Raw genomic sequence first — 16,241 nt, 5'->3', positions numbered from 1 at the left:
AGGGCTAGTGTTAGTGTTCATGTTAGGATTAGGGTATGGGTTATGGTAAGGTGTAGGGTTGGGGTTGGGTTTAGGATTAGGACTAGGATTAGGGTTAGCGAACGGGTAAATTTTAGGGTATAGGTGAGGATATAGAAACGTGTTAGTGTCAGGGTACGTGTTAGCGCATGGGTTAGTGTTAGTGTACAGTTTTGGAGTAGGGTACGGGTTAGGGTATGGCGTAGGTTTGGGGTTGGTATTAGGTTTAGGGCTAGGGTTACTGTTAGTGAACGGGTAAGGTTTAGGGTACAGGTGAGGGTACAGAAACGTGTTAGGGTCAGGGTACATGTTAGGGCATGTTAGTGTATGGGTTAGGATTAGGGTACGGTTAGGGTAAGTGTTAAGGTTGCGGTTGGGGTTAAGTTTAGGGCTAGGGTTAGGGTTAGCGAACAGTTAAGGTTTAGGGTGCCGGTGATGTTACAGTAATGTGTTAATGTCAGGGTACATGTTAGGGCATGGGTTAGTGTTAGTGTACGGGTTAAGATTAGGTTACAGCTTAGGGTTAAGGGTAGGTTTGGGGTTGGGGTTAGGTTTAGGGCTAGTGTTAGCAAACGGGTAATGTTTAGGGTAGAGGTGAGTGTACGGAAAATTGTTATGGTCAGGGTACGTGTTAGGGCATCGGTTAGTGTTAGTGTATGTGTTAGGATTAGGGTACGGGTTAGGGTTGAGTTTGGGATTAGGTTTAGGGCTAGGTTTAGGGTTAGCGAATGGGTAAGTTTTAGGGTAGAGGTGAGGGTACGGTAATGTGTTAGGGTCAGGGAACATGTTAGGGCACAGGTAAGTTTTAGTGTACGTGTTAGAATTAGGGTACGGGTTAGGGTACGGTTTAGGGTTGGGGTTGGGATTAGGTTTAGTTCTAGGGTTAGGGTTAGCGAACGGGTGAGATTTAGGGTACAGGAGAGTGTAAGGAAACGTGTTAGGTTCAGGGTATGTGTTAGGGCATGGGTAAGTGTTAGTGTATGGGTTGGGAATAGGGTACGGGTCAGGGAAAGGGGTAGGGTTGGGGTTGGGGTTAGGTTTAAGCCTACGATTAGGGTTAGCAAATGCATAAGGTTTAGGATACAGGTGAGGGTACGGAAAATTTTTAGTTTCAGGGTACGTGTTAGGGCACAGGTTAGTGTTAGTGTACGGGTTAGGATTAGGATACGGGTTAGGGTAAGGTGTAGGGTTGGGGTTAGGATTAGGTTTAGGGCTAGGCTTAGGGTTAGCAAACGGGTAAGATTTAGGGTACAGGAGAGGGTATGGAAACGTGTTAGTGTCAGGGTACATGTTAGGGCACGGGTTAGTGTTAGTGTACGGGTTAGGATTAGGTTATGGGTTATGGTATGTGTTAGGGTTGGGGTTGGGGTTTGGTTTCAGTCTAGGTTTAGGTTTAGCGAACGGGTAAGATTTAGGGTACAGGAGATAGTACGGAAACGTATTAGGGTCTGGGTACATGTTAGGGCACGGGTTAGTGTTAGTGTACGGGTTAGGATTAGGGTACAGATTAGTTTTCGGTGAAGGGCTGAAGTTGTGTTTAGGTTTAGAGCTAGGGTTAAGGTTAGTGAACAGGTAAGGTTTAGGATACAGATGAGTGTACGGAAAAACTTTAGGGTCAGGGTATATGTTAGGGCATGGATTAATATTAGTGTATGGGTGAGGATTAGGGTACAGGTTAGGGTTAGGTGAAGGGCTGGGTTTGGGGTTAGGTTTAGGGCTAGGGTTAAGGTTAGTGAACGGGTAAGGTTTAGGATACAGGTGAGTGTACAGAAAAGCTTTAGGGTCGGGGTATGTGTTAGAGCACGGGTTAGTGTTAGTGTACGGGTAAGGATTAGGGTACGGGTTAGGGTAAGGGGAAGGGTTGGGGTTGGGATTAAGTTTAGGGCGAGGATTACTGTTAATGAATGGGTAAGGTTTAGGTTACAGGTGAGGATACTAAAAATTGTTAGGTTCAGTGTACGTGTTAGGGCATGGATTAATATTAGTGTACTGGTTAGGATTAGGGTACAGGTTAGGGTTAGGTGAAGGGCTGGGGTTCTGGTTAGTTTTAGGGCTAGGGTTAAGGTTAGCGACTGGGTAAGGTTTAGGATACAGGTGAGTGTACAGAAAAACTTTATGGTCAGGGTAGGTGTTAGAGCATGGGTTAGTGTTAGTGTATGGGTTAGGATTAGGGTACGGGTTAGGGTAAGGTGTAGGGTTGGGTTTGTGTTTAGGTTTAAGTCTAGGGTTAGGTTTAGTGAACGGTTAAGCTTTAGGGTACAGGTTTCATTACGCAAATGTGTTAGTGTCATGGTATGTGTTTGGGCATGGGTTAGTGTTAATGTACGGGTTAGGATTAGGGTACACGTTAGGGTAAAGTGTAGGGTTGGTGTTGGTATTAGGTTTATGGCTAGGATTAGGGTTAGCGAATGGTTAAGTTTTAGGGTATAGGTGAGTGTACGGAAAAGTGTTAGGGTCTGGATACGTGTTAGGGTAAGGGTTAGTGTATGTGTTAGGGTAAGGTGTATTGTTGGGGTTAGTGTTAGGTTTAGGGCTAGTGTTAGGTTTAGTGAACGGGTAACGTTTACGGTACAAGTGAGGGAATGGAATTGTGTTAGGGTCAGGGTACGTGTTAGGGCAAGGTTAGTGTTAGTGTATGGGATAGGATTAGGGTACGGGTTAGGGTAAGGTGTAGGGTTGTGATTGCAGTTAGGTATAGGTCTGGGGTTAGGGTTAGCGAAACAGTAAGATTTAGGGTACATGTGAGTGTACAAAATAGTGTTAGGTTCACGGTACATGTTAGGGCACAGGTTAGTGTGAGTGTACGGGTTAAGGTTAGGGTACAGGTTATTGTTCATGTTAGGTTTGGGGTTGGGCTTAGGTTTAGGCTTAGGGTTATGGTTAGGGAACGGGTAAGGTTTCCAGGTACCGGTTAGGTTACAGTAATATGTTAGGGTCAGGGTACATGTTAGAGCCTGGGTTAGTGTTAGTGTACAGGTTAAGATTAGGGTACAGCTTAGGGTTAAGTGTAGGTTCCGGATTGTGGGTAGGTTTAGGGCTAGGGTTAATGAACGGGTAAGGTTTAGGGTACAGGTGACGGCACAGAAAGTTATTATGGTCAGGGTACGTGTTAGGGGATGGGTTAGTGTTAGTTTAGGGTTTAGGATTAGGGTACGAGTTAAGGTAAGGTGTAGGGTCGGGGTTGCGGTTAGGTTTAGGTCTAGGGTTAGGGTTAGCGAATGGGTAAGTTTTAGGGTACAGGTGAGAGCACAGTAACATGTTACGGTCAGAGTACATGTTCAGGCATGGGTTAGTGTTAGTGTACGGGTTAGGATTCGGGTATGGGTTAGAGTGTGGGTTGGGGTTGGGTTTGGGTTTAGGGCTAGGGTTTGGGTTAGCGAATGGGTAAGTTTTAGGGTACAGGTGAGAGTACAGAAAAGTGTTAGGTTCAGGATACATCTTAGGGCATGATTTAGGGTTAGTGTACTGGTTAGGATAAGGGTAAGGGTTATTGTAAGGGGTGTGGTTGTCGTTGGGGTTAGGTTTAGGGCTAGGTTTAGTTTGAGCGAACGGGTAAGATTTAGGGTACAATTGAGGTTACAGAAGCATGTTAGGGTTAGGGTACGTGTTAGGACACATGTTAGTGTTAGTGTATGGGCAAGGATTAGGGTACGGATTAGGGTAAGTGGTAGGGTTGGGTTTGGGGTTAGGTTTACAGCTAGGTATAGGGTTAGTGAATGGGTAAGGTTTATGGTACAGGCGATGGTACGGTAACATATTAGTGTCAGGGTACATGTTAGGGCAAGGGCTAGTGTTAGTGTTCGTGTAAGGATTAGGGTACGGGTTAGGGTAAGGTGTATGGTTGGGGTTGGGTTTAGGTTTAGGACTAGGGTTAGGGTTAGCGAACAGTTAAATTTTAGGGTATAGGTGAGGATATAGAAACGTGTTAGTGTCAGGTTACGTGTTAGTGCATGGGTTAGTTTTAGTGTACAGTTTCGGAGTAGGGTACTGTTTAGGGTAAGGTGTAGGTTTGGGGTTGGCTTTAGGTTTAGGGCTAGGGTTACTGTTAGTGAACGGGTAAGGTTTAGGGTACAGGTGAGGGTACGGAAACGTTTTAGGGTCCGGGTACGTGTTAGGGCATGGGTTGTTAGTGTATGGGTTAGGATTAGGCTACGGTTAGGGTAAGGGTTAGGGTTGTGGTTGGGATTAAGTTTAGGGCTAGGGTTAGGGTTAGCGAACAGGTAAGGTTTAGGGTGCTGGTGAGGTTACAGTAATGTGTTAGGTTCCGGGTACATGTTAGGGCATGTGTTAGTGTTAGTGTATGGGTTAAGATTAGGTTACAGCTTAAGGTTAAGGGTAGGTTTGGGGTTGGGGTTAGGTTTAGGGCTAGTGTTAGCGAACGGTAATGTTTAGGGTAGACGTGGGGGTACGGTAACATGTTAGGGTCAGGGAACATGTTAGGGCATGGGTTAGTTTTAGTGTATGTGTTAGGATTAGGGTACGGGTTAGGGTACGGGTTAGGGTTGGGGTTGGGATTAGGTTTAGGTCTAGGGTTAGGGTTAGTGAATGGGTAAGATTTAGGGTACAGGAGAGTGTAAGGAAACGTGTTAGGTTCAGGGTATGTTTTAGGGCATGGGTTAGTGTTAGAGTATGGGTTAGGAATAGGATACGGGTCAGGGAAAGGGGTAGGGTTGGCATTGGGGTTAGGTTTAGGGCTAGGATTAGGGTTAGTGAATGCGTAAGGTTTAGGATACAGGTGAGGGTACGGAAAATTTTTAGGTTCAGGGTATGTGTTAGGGCACAGGTTAGTGTTAGTGTACGGGTTAGGATTAGGGTACGGGTTACGGTAAGGTGTAGGGTTGGGGTTGCGATTATGTTTAGGGCTAGTGTTAGGGTTAGTGAACGGTAAGATTTAGGGTACTGGAGGGGGTACAGAAACGTGTTAGTGTCAGGGTACATGTTAGGGCACGTGTTAGTGTTAGTGTACTGTTTAGGATTAGGTTATGGGTTATGGTAAGTGTTAGGGTTGGGGTTGGGGTTTGGTTTTGGTCTAGGGTTAAGTTATTGAACGGGTAAGATTTAGGGTACAGGAGAGGGTACAGAATCTTGTTAGCGTCAGGGTACATATTAGGGCATGGGTTAGTGTTAGTGTACGGTTTAGGATTAGGGTACAGGTTAGGGTTAGGTGAAGGGCTGAATTTGGAGTTAGGTTTTAGGCTAGCGTTAAGTTTAGCAAACAGGTGAGGTTTAGGATACAGGTGAGTGTACAGAAAAGCTTTAGGGTCAGGGTACGTGTTAGGGCATGCATTAATATTAGTGTACAGGTTAGGATTAGGTACAGGTTAGGGTTAGGTGAAGGGCTGGGGTTAGGTTTAGGTTTAGGGCTACGGTTAAGGTTAGCGAACGGGTAAGTTTTAGGATACAGGTGAATGTACAGAAAAGCTTTAGGGTCAGGGTACCTGTTAGAGCATGGGTTAGTGTTAGTGTACGGGTTAGGATTAGGGTACAGGTTAGGGTAAAGTGTAGGGTTGGGGTTAGGTTTCGGTTTTGGCGCTAGGGTTAGGTTTAGCGAACGGGTAAGATTTAGTGTACAGGTGAAGATACGGAAATATGTTAGGGTCATGGTACTTGTTAGGGCACGTGTTAGTGTTAGTGTATAGATTAGGATTAGGGTACGGGTTACAGTAATGTGTCGGTTTGTGGTTGGGGTTAAGATTAGGGCTAGGTTTAATGTTAGGGAACGGGTAATATTTATGGTACAGGTGAGGTTATGGAAAAGTGTTAGGGAGAGTGTACGTTTTAGGGCCCAGGTTAGTGTTAGTGTACGGTTTAGGATTAGGGTACGGAATACAGTAAGGGGTAGGGTTGGGGCTAGGTTTAGGTTTAGGGCTAGGGTTAGGGTTAGCGAATGGGTAAGGTTTAGGGTACAGGTGAGGGTACGGGAATGTGTTAAGATCAGGGTATGTGTCAAGGCATGGGTTATTGTTAGTGTACATGTTAGGATTAGGGTACGGTTAGCGTACGTGTTAGGGTTGTGGTTGGGGTAAGGTTTAGGGCTAGATTTAGGGTTAGTGAACGGTAAAGTTTAGGGTATAGGTGAGGGTATGGAAACGTGTTAGTGTCAGGGTACATGTTTGGGCATGGGTTAGAGTTAGTGTACGGTTTAGGATTATGGTATGGGTTAGGGTAAGGGGCCGGGTTGGGGTTAGGCTTAGGTTTAGGGCTAGGGTTAGTGTTAGCGAACGGGTGAGGTTTAGGGTACAGGTGAGTGTACGGAAACGTGTTAGGGTCAGTGTACGTGTTACGGCATGGTTTCATGTTAGTGTATGGTTTGGGATTAGGGTACGGGTTAGGGTAAGGGGTAGTGTTGGGGTTGTTGTTAGGTTTATGGCTAGGATTAGGGTTAGTGAACAGTTAAATTTTAGCATATAGGTGAGTGTACGGAAAAGTGTTAGTGTCAGGGTATGTGTTTGGGCAACTGTTAGTGTTAGTGTAAGAGTTAGGATTAGGTTATGGCTTAGGGTAAGGTGTAGAGTTGGGGTTGGGGTTAGGTTTAGGGATAAGGTTAGGGTTAGCGAACGGGTAAGGTTTAGGGTACAGGTGAGGGTACGGAAAAGTGTTAGTGTCAGGGTACATGTTAGGGTATGGGTTAGTGTGAGTGTACGGGTTAAGTTTAGGTTACAGGTTAGTGTTAGTGGTAGGATTGGGGTTGGGGTTAGGTTTAGGGCTAGGGTTAGGGTTAGCAAACGGGTAAGGTTTAGGGTACCAGTGAGTGTACGGAAAAGCTTTAGGATCAGGGTATGTGTTAGAGCACGTGTTAGTGTACAGGTTAGGATTAGGGTATGTGTTAGGGTATGGTGTAGGTTTGGGATTGGGATTAGGTTTAGGGCTAGGGTTTCTGTTAGCAAACGGGTAAGTTTTAGGGTACAGTTGAGGGTACGGAAAAGTGTTAGGGTCAGGGTACGTGTTAGGACATGATTTAGTGTTAGTGTACTGGTTAGGATTAGGGTAAGGGTTACAGTAATGGGTAGCGTTGGCCTTGTGTTTAGGTTTAGGGCTAGCATTAGGTTTAGCGAATGGGTAAGGTTTAGGGTACAAGTGAGGTTACGGAAACGTGTTAGCGTTAGGGTACGTGTTAGGGCTCGTGTTAGTGGTAGTGTAGGGGTTAGTATTAGAGTACAGGTTAATGTAAGGGGCAGGTTTGGGATTGGTATTAGGTTTAGGGCAAGGTTAGGTTAGAGAATGTGTAAGATTTAGTGTACAAGTGATGGCGTGGAAACGTGTTAGGGTCAGGGTACATGTTAGGGCATGGGTTAGTGTTAGTGTATGTGATAGGATTAGGGTACGGGTTAGGTTAAGGGGTAGGGTTGGGGTTGGGGTTAGGTTTAGGGTGAGGGTTAGTGTTAGCGAATTGGTAGGTTTTAGGGTTCAGGTGAGGATATGTAAAATTGTTAGGTTCAGGGTACGTTTTAGGGCACCGGTTAGTGATACTGTACGGGTTAGGATTAGCGTATGGGTTAGGGTAATGTGTAGGGTTAGGATTGGAGTTAGGTTTAGGGCTAGGGTTAGGTTTAGTGAACGGGTAAGTTTTAGGGTACAGGTGAGGGTATGGAAATGTGTTAGGGTCAGGGTACTTGTTAGGGCATGGGTTAGTGTTAGTGTACAGGTTAGGATTAGGCTACAGGTTAGGGTAATGGGTAGGGTTGGGGTTGGGGATAGGTTTAGGCCTAGGGTTAGGGTTAGGGAACGGGTAATATTTAGGGTACATGTGATGGTACGGAAAAGTGTTATGGACAGTGTACGTGTTAGGACATGTGTTAGTGTAAGTGTACAGTTTACAATTAGGGTATGGAATAGGGTAAGGGGTAGGGTTGGACTTGGGGTTAGGTTTAGGGCTAGGTTTACAATTAGTGAATGGGTAAGGTTTAGGATACAAGTGAGGGTACGGAAAGTTGTTAGGTTCAGGTTATGTGTTAGGGCATGGGTTAGTGTTAGTGTATGGGTTAGGGATAGGGTACGGGTTAGGGTAAGGTCTAGGGTTGGGGTTGGCATTAGGTTTATGGCTAGGGTTATTGTTAGTGCATGGGTAAGTTTTAGGGTACAGTTGAGGGTACAGAAACATGTTAGGGACAGGGTTCGTCTTAGGGCACAGGTTAGTGTTAGTGTACGGGTTAGGATTAGGGTACGGAGTAGGGTTGGGGTTGGGATTAGGTTTAGGGCTAGGGTTAGGATTAGCCAAAGGGTATGATTTAGGGTACAGGAGTGGGTACGGTAACTTGTTAGGGTCAGAGTACATGTTACTGCAAGGGTTAGTGTTAGTGTATGTGTTAGGATTAGGGTATGGGTTAGTGTAAGGGGTAGGGTTGGGGTTGGGGTTTGGTTTCGGTCTAGGGTTAGGTTTAGTGAATGGGTAAGGTTTAGGGTACAGGTTGGTGTACGGTAATGTGTGACAGTCAGGGTACGTGTTAGGGCATGGGTTAATGTTAGTGTATGGGCTAGGATTAGCATACCAGTTAGGGTTAGGGGTAGGGTTGTGGTTGGCTTTAGGTTTAGGGCTAGGGTTAATGTTAACAAGCTTGTAAGGTTTAGGATACAGGTGAGTGTATGGAAACATTTTAGGGTTAGGTTACGTGTTAGAGCATAGGTTAGTGTTAGTGTACGGGTTAGGATTAGGGTACGGGTTAGGGTAAGTTGTAGGGTTGGGATTGGGATTAGGTTTAGGGCTAGGGTTTCAGTTAGCAAATGGGTAAATTTTAGGGTACAGTTGAGGGTACAAAAAAGTGTTAGGGTCGGGATACGTCTTAGGGCATTTTAGTGTTAGTGTACAGGTTAGGATTAGGGTAACAGTTACTGTAAGGGGTAGGGTTGGCCCTGGGGTTAGGTTTAGGGCTAGTGTTAGGTTTAGCGAATGGTTGAGGTTCGGGGTACAAGTGAGGTTACAGAAACGTGTTAGCATTAGGGTACGTGTTAGGGCACGTGTTAGTGTTAGTGTACGGGATAGGATTAGGGTACGGGTTAGGTTAAGGGATAGGGTTGGGGTTGAGGTTAGGTTTAGGGCTAGGGTTAGGTTTAGCGAATGGGTAAGCTTTTGGGTACAGGTGACCGTATGGAAACGTGTTAGGTTTATGGTACATGTTACAGCATGGGTTAGTGTTAGTGTATGGGTTAGGATTAGGGTATGGGTAAGGGTAAGGGTTAGGGTTGTGGTTGGGGTAAGGATTAGGGTGAGCATTAAGGTTAGTGAATGGATAAGGTTTAGGGTACAGGTGAGGGTACGGAAACGTGTTAGTGTCAGGGTACGTGTCAGGGCATAGGTTAGTCTTAGTGTATGGTTTAGGGTTAGGGTACAGGTTAGGGTAAGGTTTAGGGTTGGGGTTGGGGTTAGGTTTAGGGTTGGGTTAGCGAACGGATAAGTTTTATACAGGAGAGGGTATGGAAACGTGTTAGGGTCAGGGTACGTGTTAGGGCACGGGTTAGTGTTAGTGTATGGGTTAGGATTAGGATACGGGTTATGGTAAGGTGTAGGGTTGGGGTTGGGGTTAGGTTTAGGGCTAGGGTTAATTTTAGTGAACGGGTAAGGTTTAGGGTACAGGTGAGGGTACAGAATATTGTTAGGTTCAGGGTATGTGTTAGGGCACGGTTTAGTGTTAGTGTATGGGTTAGGATTAGGATACGGCTTAGGGTAAGGGGTAGGGTTGGGGTTGGGGTTAGGTTTAGGGCTAGGGTTAATTTTAGCGAATGGGTAAGGTTTAGGGTACAGGTGAGGGTACAGAATATTGTTAGTTTCAGGGTTCGTGTTAGGGCATGGTTTAGTGTTAGTGTACAGTTAGGATGAGGTTACAGGTTAGGGTAAGGGGTAAGGTTGGGGTTGGGTTTAGTTTTAAGGCTAGTGTTAGGTTTAGCGAATGGGTAAGGTTTAGGGTACAGGTGAGGGTATGGAAATGTGTTAGGGTCAGGATATTTGCTAGGGCAGGAGTTAGTGTCAGTGTACGGTTAGGATGAGGGTACGGGTTAAGGTAAGGGGTAGGGTTTGGGTTGCGGTTAGGTTTAGGACTAGGGTTAGGGTTTGCAAAAGGGTACAGTTTAGGGTACAGGTGAGTGTACGGAAAAATGTTCAGGTCAGGGTACATGTTAGGGCACGTGTTAGTTTTAGTGTACGGTTTAGGTTTAGGTTATGGGTTAGGGTAAGGTGTAGCGTTGTGGGTGCTCTTAGGTTTAGGGCTAGGGTTAGGGTTAGCAAACGGGTAAGGTTTGTGTACAGGTGACGGTACGGGAAAGTGTTATGTTCAGGATATTTGTTAGGGCACGTGTTAGTGTTTGTGTACGCATTACGAATAGGGTACGTGTTAGGGTAAGTTTTAGGGTTAGGGTAAGATTTAGGTTTATGGTTAGGTTTAGGGTTAGCGAAAGGCTATGGTTTGGGGTAAAGCTGAGTGTACAGAAATGTGTTATGGTCAGGGTACCTTTTAGGGCACGTTTGAGTGTTAGTGTATCGTTAGCATTAGGGTACGGGTTAGAGTAAGTGTTAGGGTGAGGTTTAGTGTTAGGTTTAGGGTTAGGGTTTGGTTTAGCAAATGGGTAAGTTTTAGGGTACAGGTGAGGGTGTGGAAACTTGATAGGGTCAGGGTACATGTTAGGGCATGGGATAGTGTTAGTGTATGGTTTAGGATTAGGATATGGGTTAGGGTAAGGTGTAGGGTTAGGGTTAGGGTTAGGTTTATGACTCGGGTTATGGTTAGTGAACGTGTAAGATTTAGGGTACAGGTGAGTGTACAGAAACGTTTTAGGGTCAGGCTACTTATTAGGGCATGGGTTAGTGTTAGTGTATGTCTTAGGTTTAGGTTACGGTTTAGGTTAAGGGTTAGATTTAGCTTTAGGTTTAGGGCTAGTGGACGGGTAAGGTTTTGGTATAGGTGAGGGTATGAAAAGATGTTAGGGCTAGGGTATGTGTTAGGGCACGTGTTAGTCTTCATGTATGGGTTAGGATTAGGGTGCGGTTTAGGGTAAGTTTTAGGGTTAGTGTTAGGGTTGGGTTAGGGTTAGGGTTAGTGAACAGGTAAGCTTTAGGGTACAGCTGATTATACGGAAACATGTTAGGGTCAGGGTATGTGTTAGGGCACGGGTTAGTGTTAGTGTATGATTAGCATTATGTTACGGGTTAGGGTAAGTGTTAGGGTTAAGGTTACGGTTAGGTTTAGGGTTAGGTAAGGATTAGGGTTAGTGTTAGCGAATGGGTAAGGCTTATGGTACAGGTGAAATTACGGAAATGTGTTAGTCTCAGGGTACATGTTAGGGCATGGGTTATTTTTAGTGTATGGGTTAGGATTAGGTTATGGGTTAGTGTAAGGGTTTGGGTTAGGTTTAGGTTTAGCTTTAGGGTTAGGGTTAGCAAATGGGTAAGGTTTAGGGTACAGACGAGAGTACGGAAAAGTGTTAGGGTCAAGGTATGTGTTAAGGCATGGGTTAGTGTTAATGTACGGGTTAGTATTAGGGTACGGTTTAGGGTAAGGTTTAGGGTTATGGTTAGGTTTAGATTTAGTGTTAGGGTTAGGACTAGTGAACGTCTAAGGTTTAGGGTACAAGTGAGGGTACGGAAACGTGTTAGGGTCAGGGTATGTGTTAGGGCATGGGTTAATGTTAGTGTACAGTTTAGGATTAGCATACGGTTTCGGGTGAACCTTAGGGTTAGGGTTAGGGTTAGCTTTCGGGTTAGCAAACGGGTATGTTTTAGGGTACAGTTGAGGGTACGGTAACATGTTAGGGTCAGGGTACGTGTTAGGGCATGGATTAGTGTTAGTGTATGGGTTAGGATTAGGTAATGGGTTATGGTAAGTGAGTGTTAGGGCTAGGGTTAGGTTTAGGGTTAGGGTTAGGGTTAGTGAATGAGTAATGTTTAGGGTACAGGTTAGGGTATGGAAAGGTGTTAGTGTCAGCATACGTTTTAGGGCATTGATTAATGTTACTGTACGATTTAGGATTAGGGTACAGGTTAGGGTAAGGTTTAGGGTTAGGGCTAGGGTTAGGTTTAGTTTTAGGGTTAGTGTTAAGGTTAGGGTTAGCATTAGTGAACAGGTAAGGTTTAGGGTATAGGTGAGGGTATGAAAACGTGCCAGGATTAGGGTACGTGTGACGGCACGGGTTACTGTTGGAGTATGGGTTAGGATTAAAGTGCAGGTTAGGGTAACGTTTAGGGTTAGGGTTAGTGCTAGGGTTAGGGTTACAGTTAGTGTTAGTGAACAGGTAAAATTTAGGTTACAGGAGAGGGCACTGTAATGTTTTAGGGCCAGGTTACGTGTTAGGGCATGGGATAGTGTTAGTGTATGGGTTAAGGTTAGGGTACGGGTTAGGGTAAGGTTTAGGTTTAGGATTAGGGTATGGATTAGGGTAAGGTGTAGGGTTAGGTTTAGGTTTAGATTTAGGGTTAGTGTGAGGGTTAGTGAACGGACAAGTTAATGAACAGTTAAGGTTAGATTTAGGGTTAGGGTTAGGGTTAGGGAATGGGTAAGGTTTAGGGTACAGGTTATGGTACGGAAATGTGTTAGGTTCAGGATACGTGTTAGGGCACGGGTTAGTGTTAGTGCACAGGTTAGGATTAGGGTACAGATTAGGGTAAGGTTTAGTGTTAGGGTTAGGGTTAGGTTTAGGTTTAGTTTTAGGTTTAGGGTTAGCGAACGGGTAAGTTTTAGGGTACAGGTTAGGGTACGGAAACTTGTTAGGGTTAGGGTATGTTTTTGGGCACAGGTTAGTGTCAGGATACAGTTAGCTTTACGGTATGTGTTACGGAAAGTTTTAGGGTTAGGGTTAGGGTTAGATTTAGGCTTAGGGTTAGGGTTAGTGAATGGGTAAGTTTTACAGTACAGGTGGGGTTATGAAATGTTTTTAGGGTTAGGGTACATGTTAGGGCATGAGTTAGTGTTTGTTTATGGGTTAGGATTAGGATACGGGTTAGGGTAAGGGGTAGGGTTAGGGTAAGTGTTAATTTTAGGGTTAAGGTTAGGGTTAGCAAACGGCTAAGTTTTAGGGTACAGGTGAGTGTATGGATACATGTTAGGTCCAGGGTACGTGTTAGGACATGGGTTAGGATTAGGGTATGGGTTATGGTAAGTGGTAGGGTTACGGTTAGGTTTAAGTTTTGGTTTAGGGATAGGTTTAGCGAACGGGTAAGATTTAGGGTACAGGTGCATATACAGAAAACTGTTAGGGTCAGGGTAAGTGTTAGGGCACGGGTTAGTGTTAGTGTATGGGTTAGGATTATGGAAGGGTTAGGGTAAGGGTAGGCTTAGGGATAGGTTTAGGTTTAGGGTTCGGGCTAGCGGACGGGTAATGTTTAGGGTACAGGTGAGGGTACGGAAACATGTTAGGGTCAGGGTATGTGTTAAGGCACAGGTTAGTGTTACTGTACAGGTTATCATTAGGGTACGGGTTAGGGTAAGTGGTAGGGTTAGCGTTAGTGAACGGGTAAGGTTTAGGGTACAGATGAGTGTATGGAAACATGTTAGGGTCAGGGTATGTGTTAGGGCATGGGTTAGTGTTAGTGTACAGGTTAGGCTTAGGGTTCGGGTTAGGGTAAGTTGTAGGGTTAGGCTTAGGGTTAGGTTTAGGGTTAGGGTTACAGTTAGCGAACGGGTAAGGTTTAGGGTACATGTGAGGGTACAGAAATGCGTTAGTGTCAGGGTACATGTTAGGGCACGCGTTAGTGTATGGATTAGGATTAGGGTACGGTTTAGGGTAAGGTTTAGGTTTAGGGATAGGGTTAGGTTTAGTGGTAGGGTTAGGATTAGCGAACAGACAAGGTTTAAGGTACAGGTGTGGGTATGAAAACATGTTAGGTTTAGGGTACGTGTTAGGGCATGGGTTTGTGTCAGTGTACGGTTTAGGTTTAGGGTGCAGGTTAGGGTAAGTGTTTGGTTTAGGTTTAGGTTTAGGTTTATGGTTAGGGTTAGGCTTAGCGAGCAGGTAAGTTTTATGGTACAGGTGAAGATATGAAAACTTGTTAGAGTTAGGGTACTTGTTAGGGCAAGGCTTAGTGTTACTATATGGGTTAGGATTAGGTTACGGTTTAGGGTAAGGGTACAGGTTAGGGTTAGGGTTAGGTTTAGAGTGAGTGTTAACAAATGGATAAGGTTTAGGGTACAGGTGAGGGTACGAAAACATGTTAGAGTTAGGGTACGTGTTAGGCCATGGGTTAGTGTTCGTGTATGGTTTAGGATTATGGTACGTCATAGGGTAAGGTTTAGGCTTAGGTTTATGGATAGTGTTAGGGTTAGCGAATGGGTAAGATTTAGGGTACTGGTGAGGGTACGAAAACATGTTAGGGTTAGGGTATGTGTTAGGGCATGGTTTAGTGTTCATGTACGGGTTAGGATTAGTGTACCAATTAGGGTAAGGGTTAGTGTTAGGTTTAGGGTTAAATTTAGGGTTAGGGTGAGTGTTAGCAAATGGACAAGTTTTAGGGTACAGGTGTGTGTACAAAAATGTGTTAGGGTAAGGGTACGTGTTAGGACATGGGCTAGTGTTCGTGTACGAGTTAGGATTATGGTATGTCATAGGGTAAGTTTTAGGCTTAGGTTTATGGATAGGGATAGGGTTAGTGAACGGGTAAGTTTTATGGTACAAGTGAGGGTACGAAAAGGTGTTAGGCTTAGGGTACATGTTAGGGCATGGTTAGTGTTCGTTTACAGGTTAGGATTAGGGTACGGTTTAGGGTAAGGGTTAGGATTATGGTTAGAGTTAGGTTTAGGTTTAGGGCTGGAGGTAGTGAACGGGGAAGATTTAGGGTACAGGTGAGGGTACGAAAACGTGTTACAGTTACAGTACATGTTAGGGCATGTGTTAGGGTTAGGGTTAGGTTTAGGTTTAGGGTTAGGGTTAGGATTAGGGTACGTGTTAGGGTAAGTGGTAGGGTTAGGGTTAGTGTTAGGTTTCAGGTTAGCGAAAGGGTAAGTTTTAGGCCACAGATGAGGGTACGAAAATGTGCAAGGGTTTGGGTACATGTTAGGGCAGGGATTAGTGTTCATATACGTGTTAGGATTAGGGTACGGTTTAGGGTAAGTGTTAGGATTAGGGTTAGGGTTAAGTTTAGGTTTAGGGTTAGTGTTAGCGAACAGTTAAGGTTTAGTGTACAGGTGAGGGTACGGAAAAGTTTTAGGGTCAGGGTACGTGTTAGGGCATGGGTTAGTGTTAGTGTACGAGTTAGGGTTAGGGTAAGTGGTAGGGTTAGGGTTAGGGTAAGCCAACAGGTAAGTTTTAGGGTACAGGAGAAAGTAAGGAAACGTGTTTCTATCAGGGTATTTGTTAGGGTATGTGTTAGTGTTTGGGTTAGGATTAGGGTACGTGTTAGGGTAAGGGTTAGGGTTCGGGTTCAGGTTAGGTTTAGGGTTATGGCTGGGATAGCGAACGGGTAAATTTTAGGGTACAGGTGAGGGTATGCAAACGTGTTAGGGTCAGGGTACGTGTTAGGGCACTGGTTACTATTAGTGTATGGGTTAGGATTAAGGTATGGGCTAGGGTAAGGTTAGGGTTAGGTTTACGTTTAGGATTAGGATCAGGGTTAGCGAATGGGTAAGGTTTACAGTACAGGTGAGGGTACGAAAAGTTTTTAGGGTTAGGGTATGAACTAGGGCATGGGTTAGTGTTAGTGTATGGGTTAGGATTAGGTTATGGGTTAGGGTAAGGGTATGGATTAGGTTTAGGCTTAGGTTTAGGGTTAGGGCTAAGGTTAGCAAACACATAAGGTTTACGGTACGGTTGAGGGTACAAAAACATTTTATGGTTAGGATTCATGTTAGGGCATGTGTTATTGTTCATGCATGGGTTAGGATTAGGGTACGGGTTAGAGTAAGGGTTAGGGTCAGCATTAGGTTTAGGTTTAGGCTTACAGTTAGGGTTAGTGAATGGGTAAAATTTAGGGTACATGTGAGGGTATGAAAACGTGTTAGGTTTAGTGTGTGTGTTAGGTCAAGGGTTAACATTGTTGTTCAGGTTAGGATTAGGGTATGGCTTACGGTAAGGTTTACAGTTCGATTTAGGGTTAGTTTTATGGTAAGGGTTAGGGTTAGGGAATGCACAAGTTTTAGGGTACAGGTGAGGATATGAAAAGGTGTTAGTGTTAGGGTACGTGTTAGGGCTAGGGTTACTTTTCGTGTATGGTTTAGGATTAGGGTATGGGTTAGGGTAAGGATTAGAGTTAGGGTTAGGTTTAGGTTTAGGTTTAGGTTAAGGTAAGCAAATGGGTAAGGTTTAGG

The sequence above is a fragment of the Mesoplodon mirus genome (assembly GCF_964341445.2).
Source record: "Mesoplodon mirus genome assembly, chromosome: 10".
In the NCBI taxonomy this organism is placed as follows: Eukaryota; Metazoa; Chordata; class Mammalia; order Artiodactyla; family Ziphiidae; genus Mesoplodon; species Mesoplodon mirus.
The sequence above is the reverse complement of the archived record's forward strand: the minus strand, read 5'-3'. Positions refer to the sequence as shown.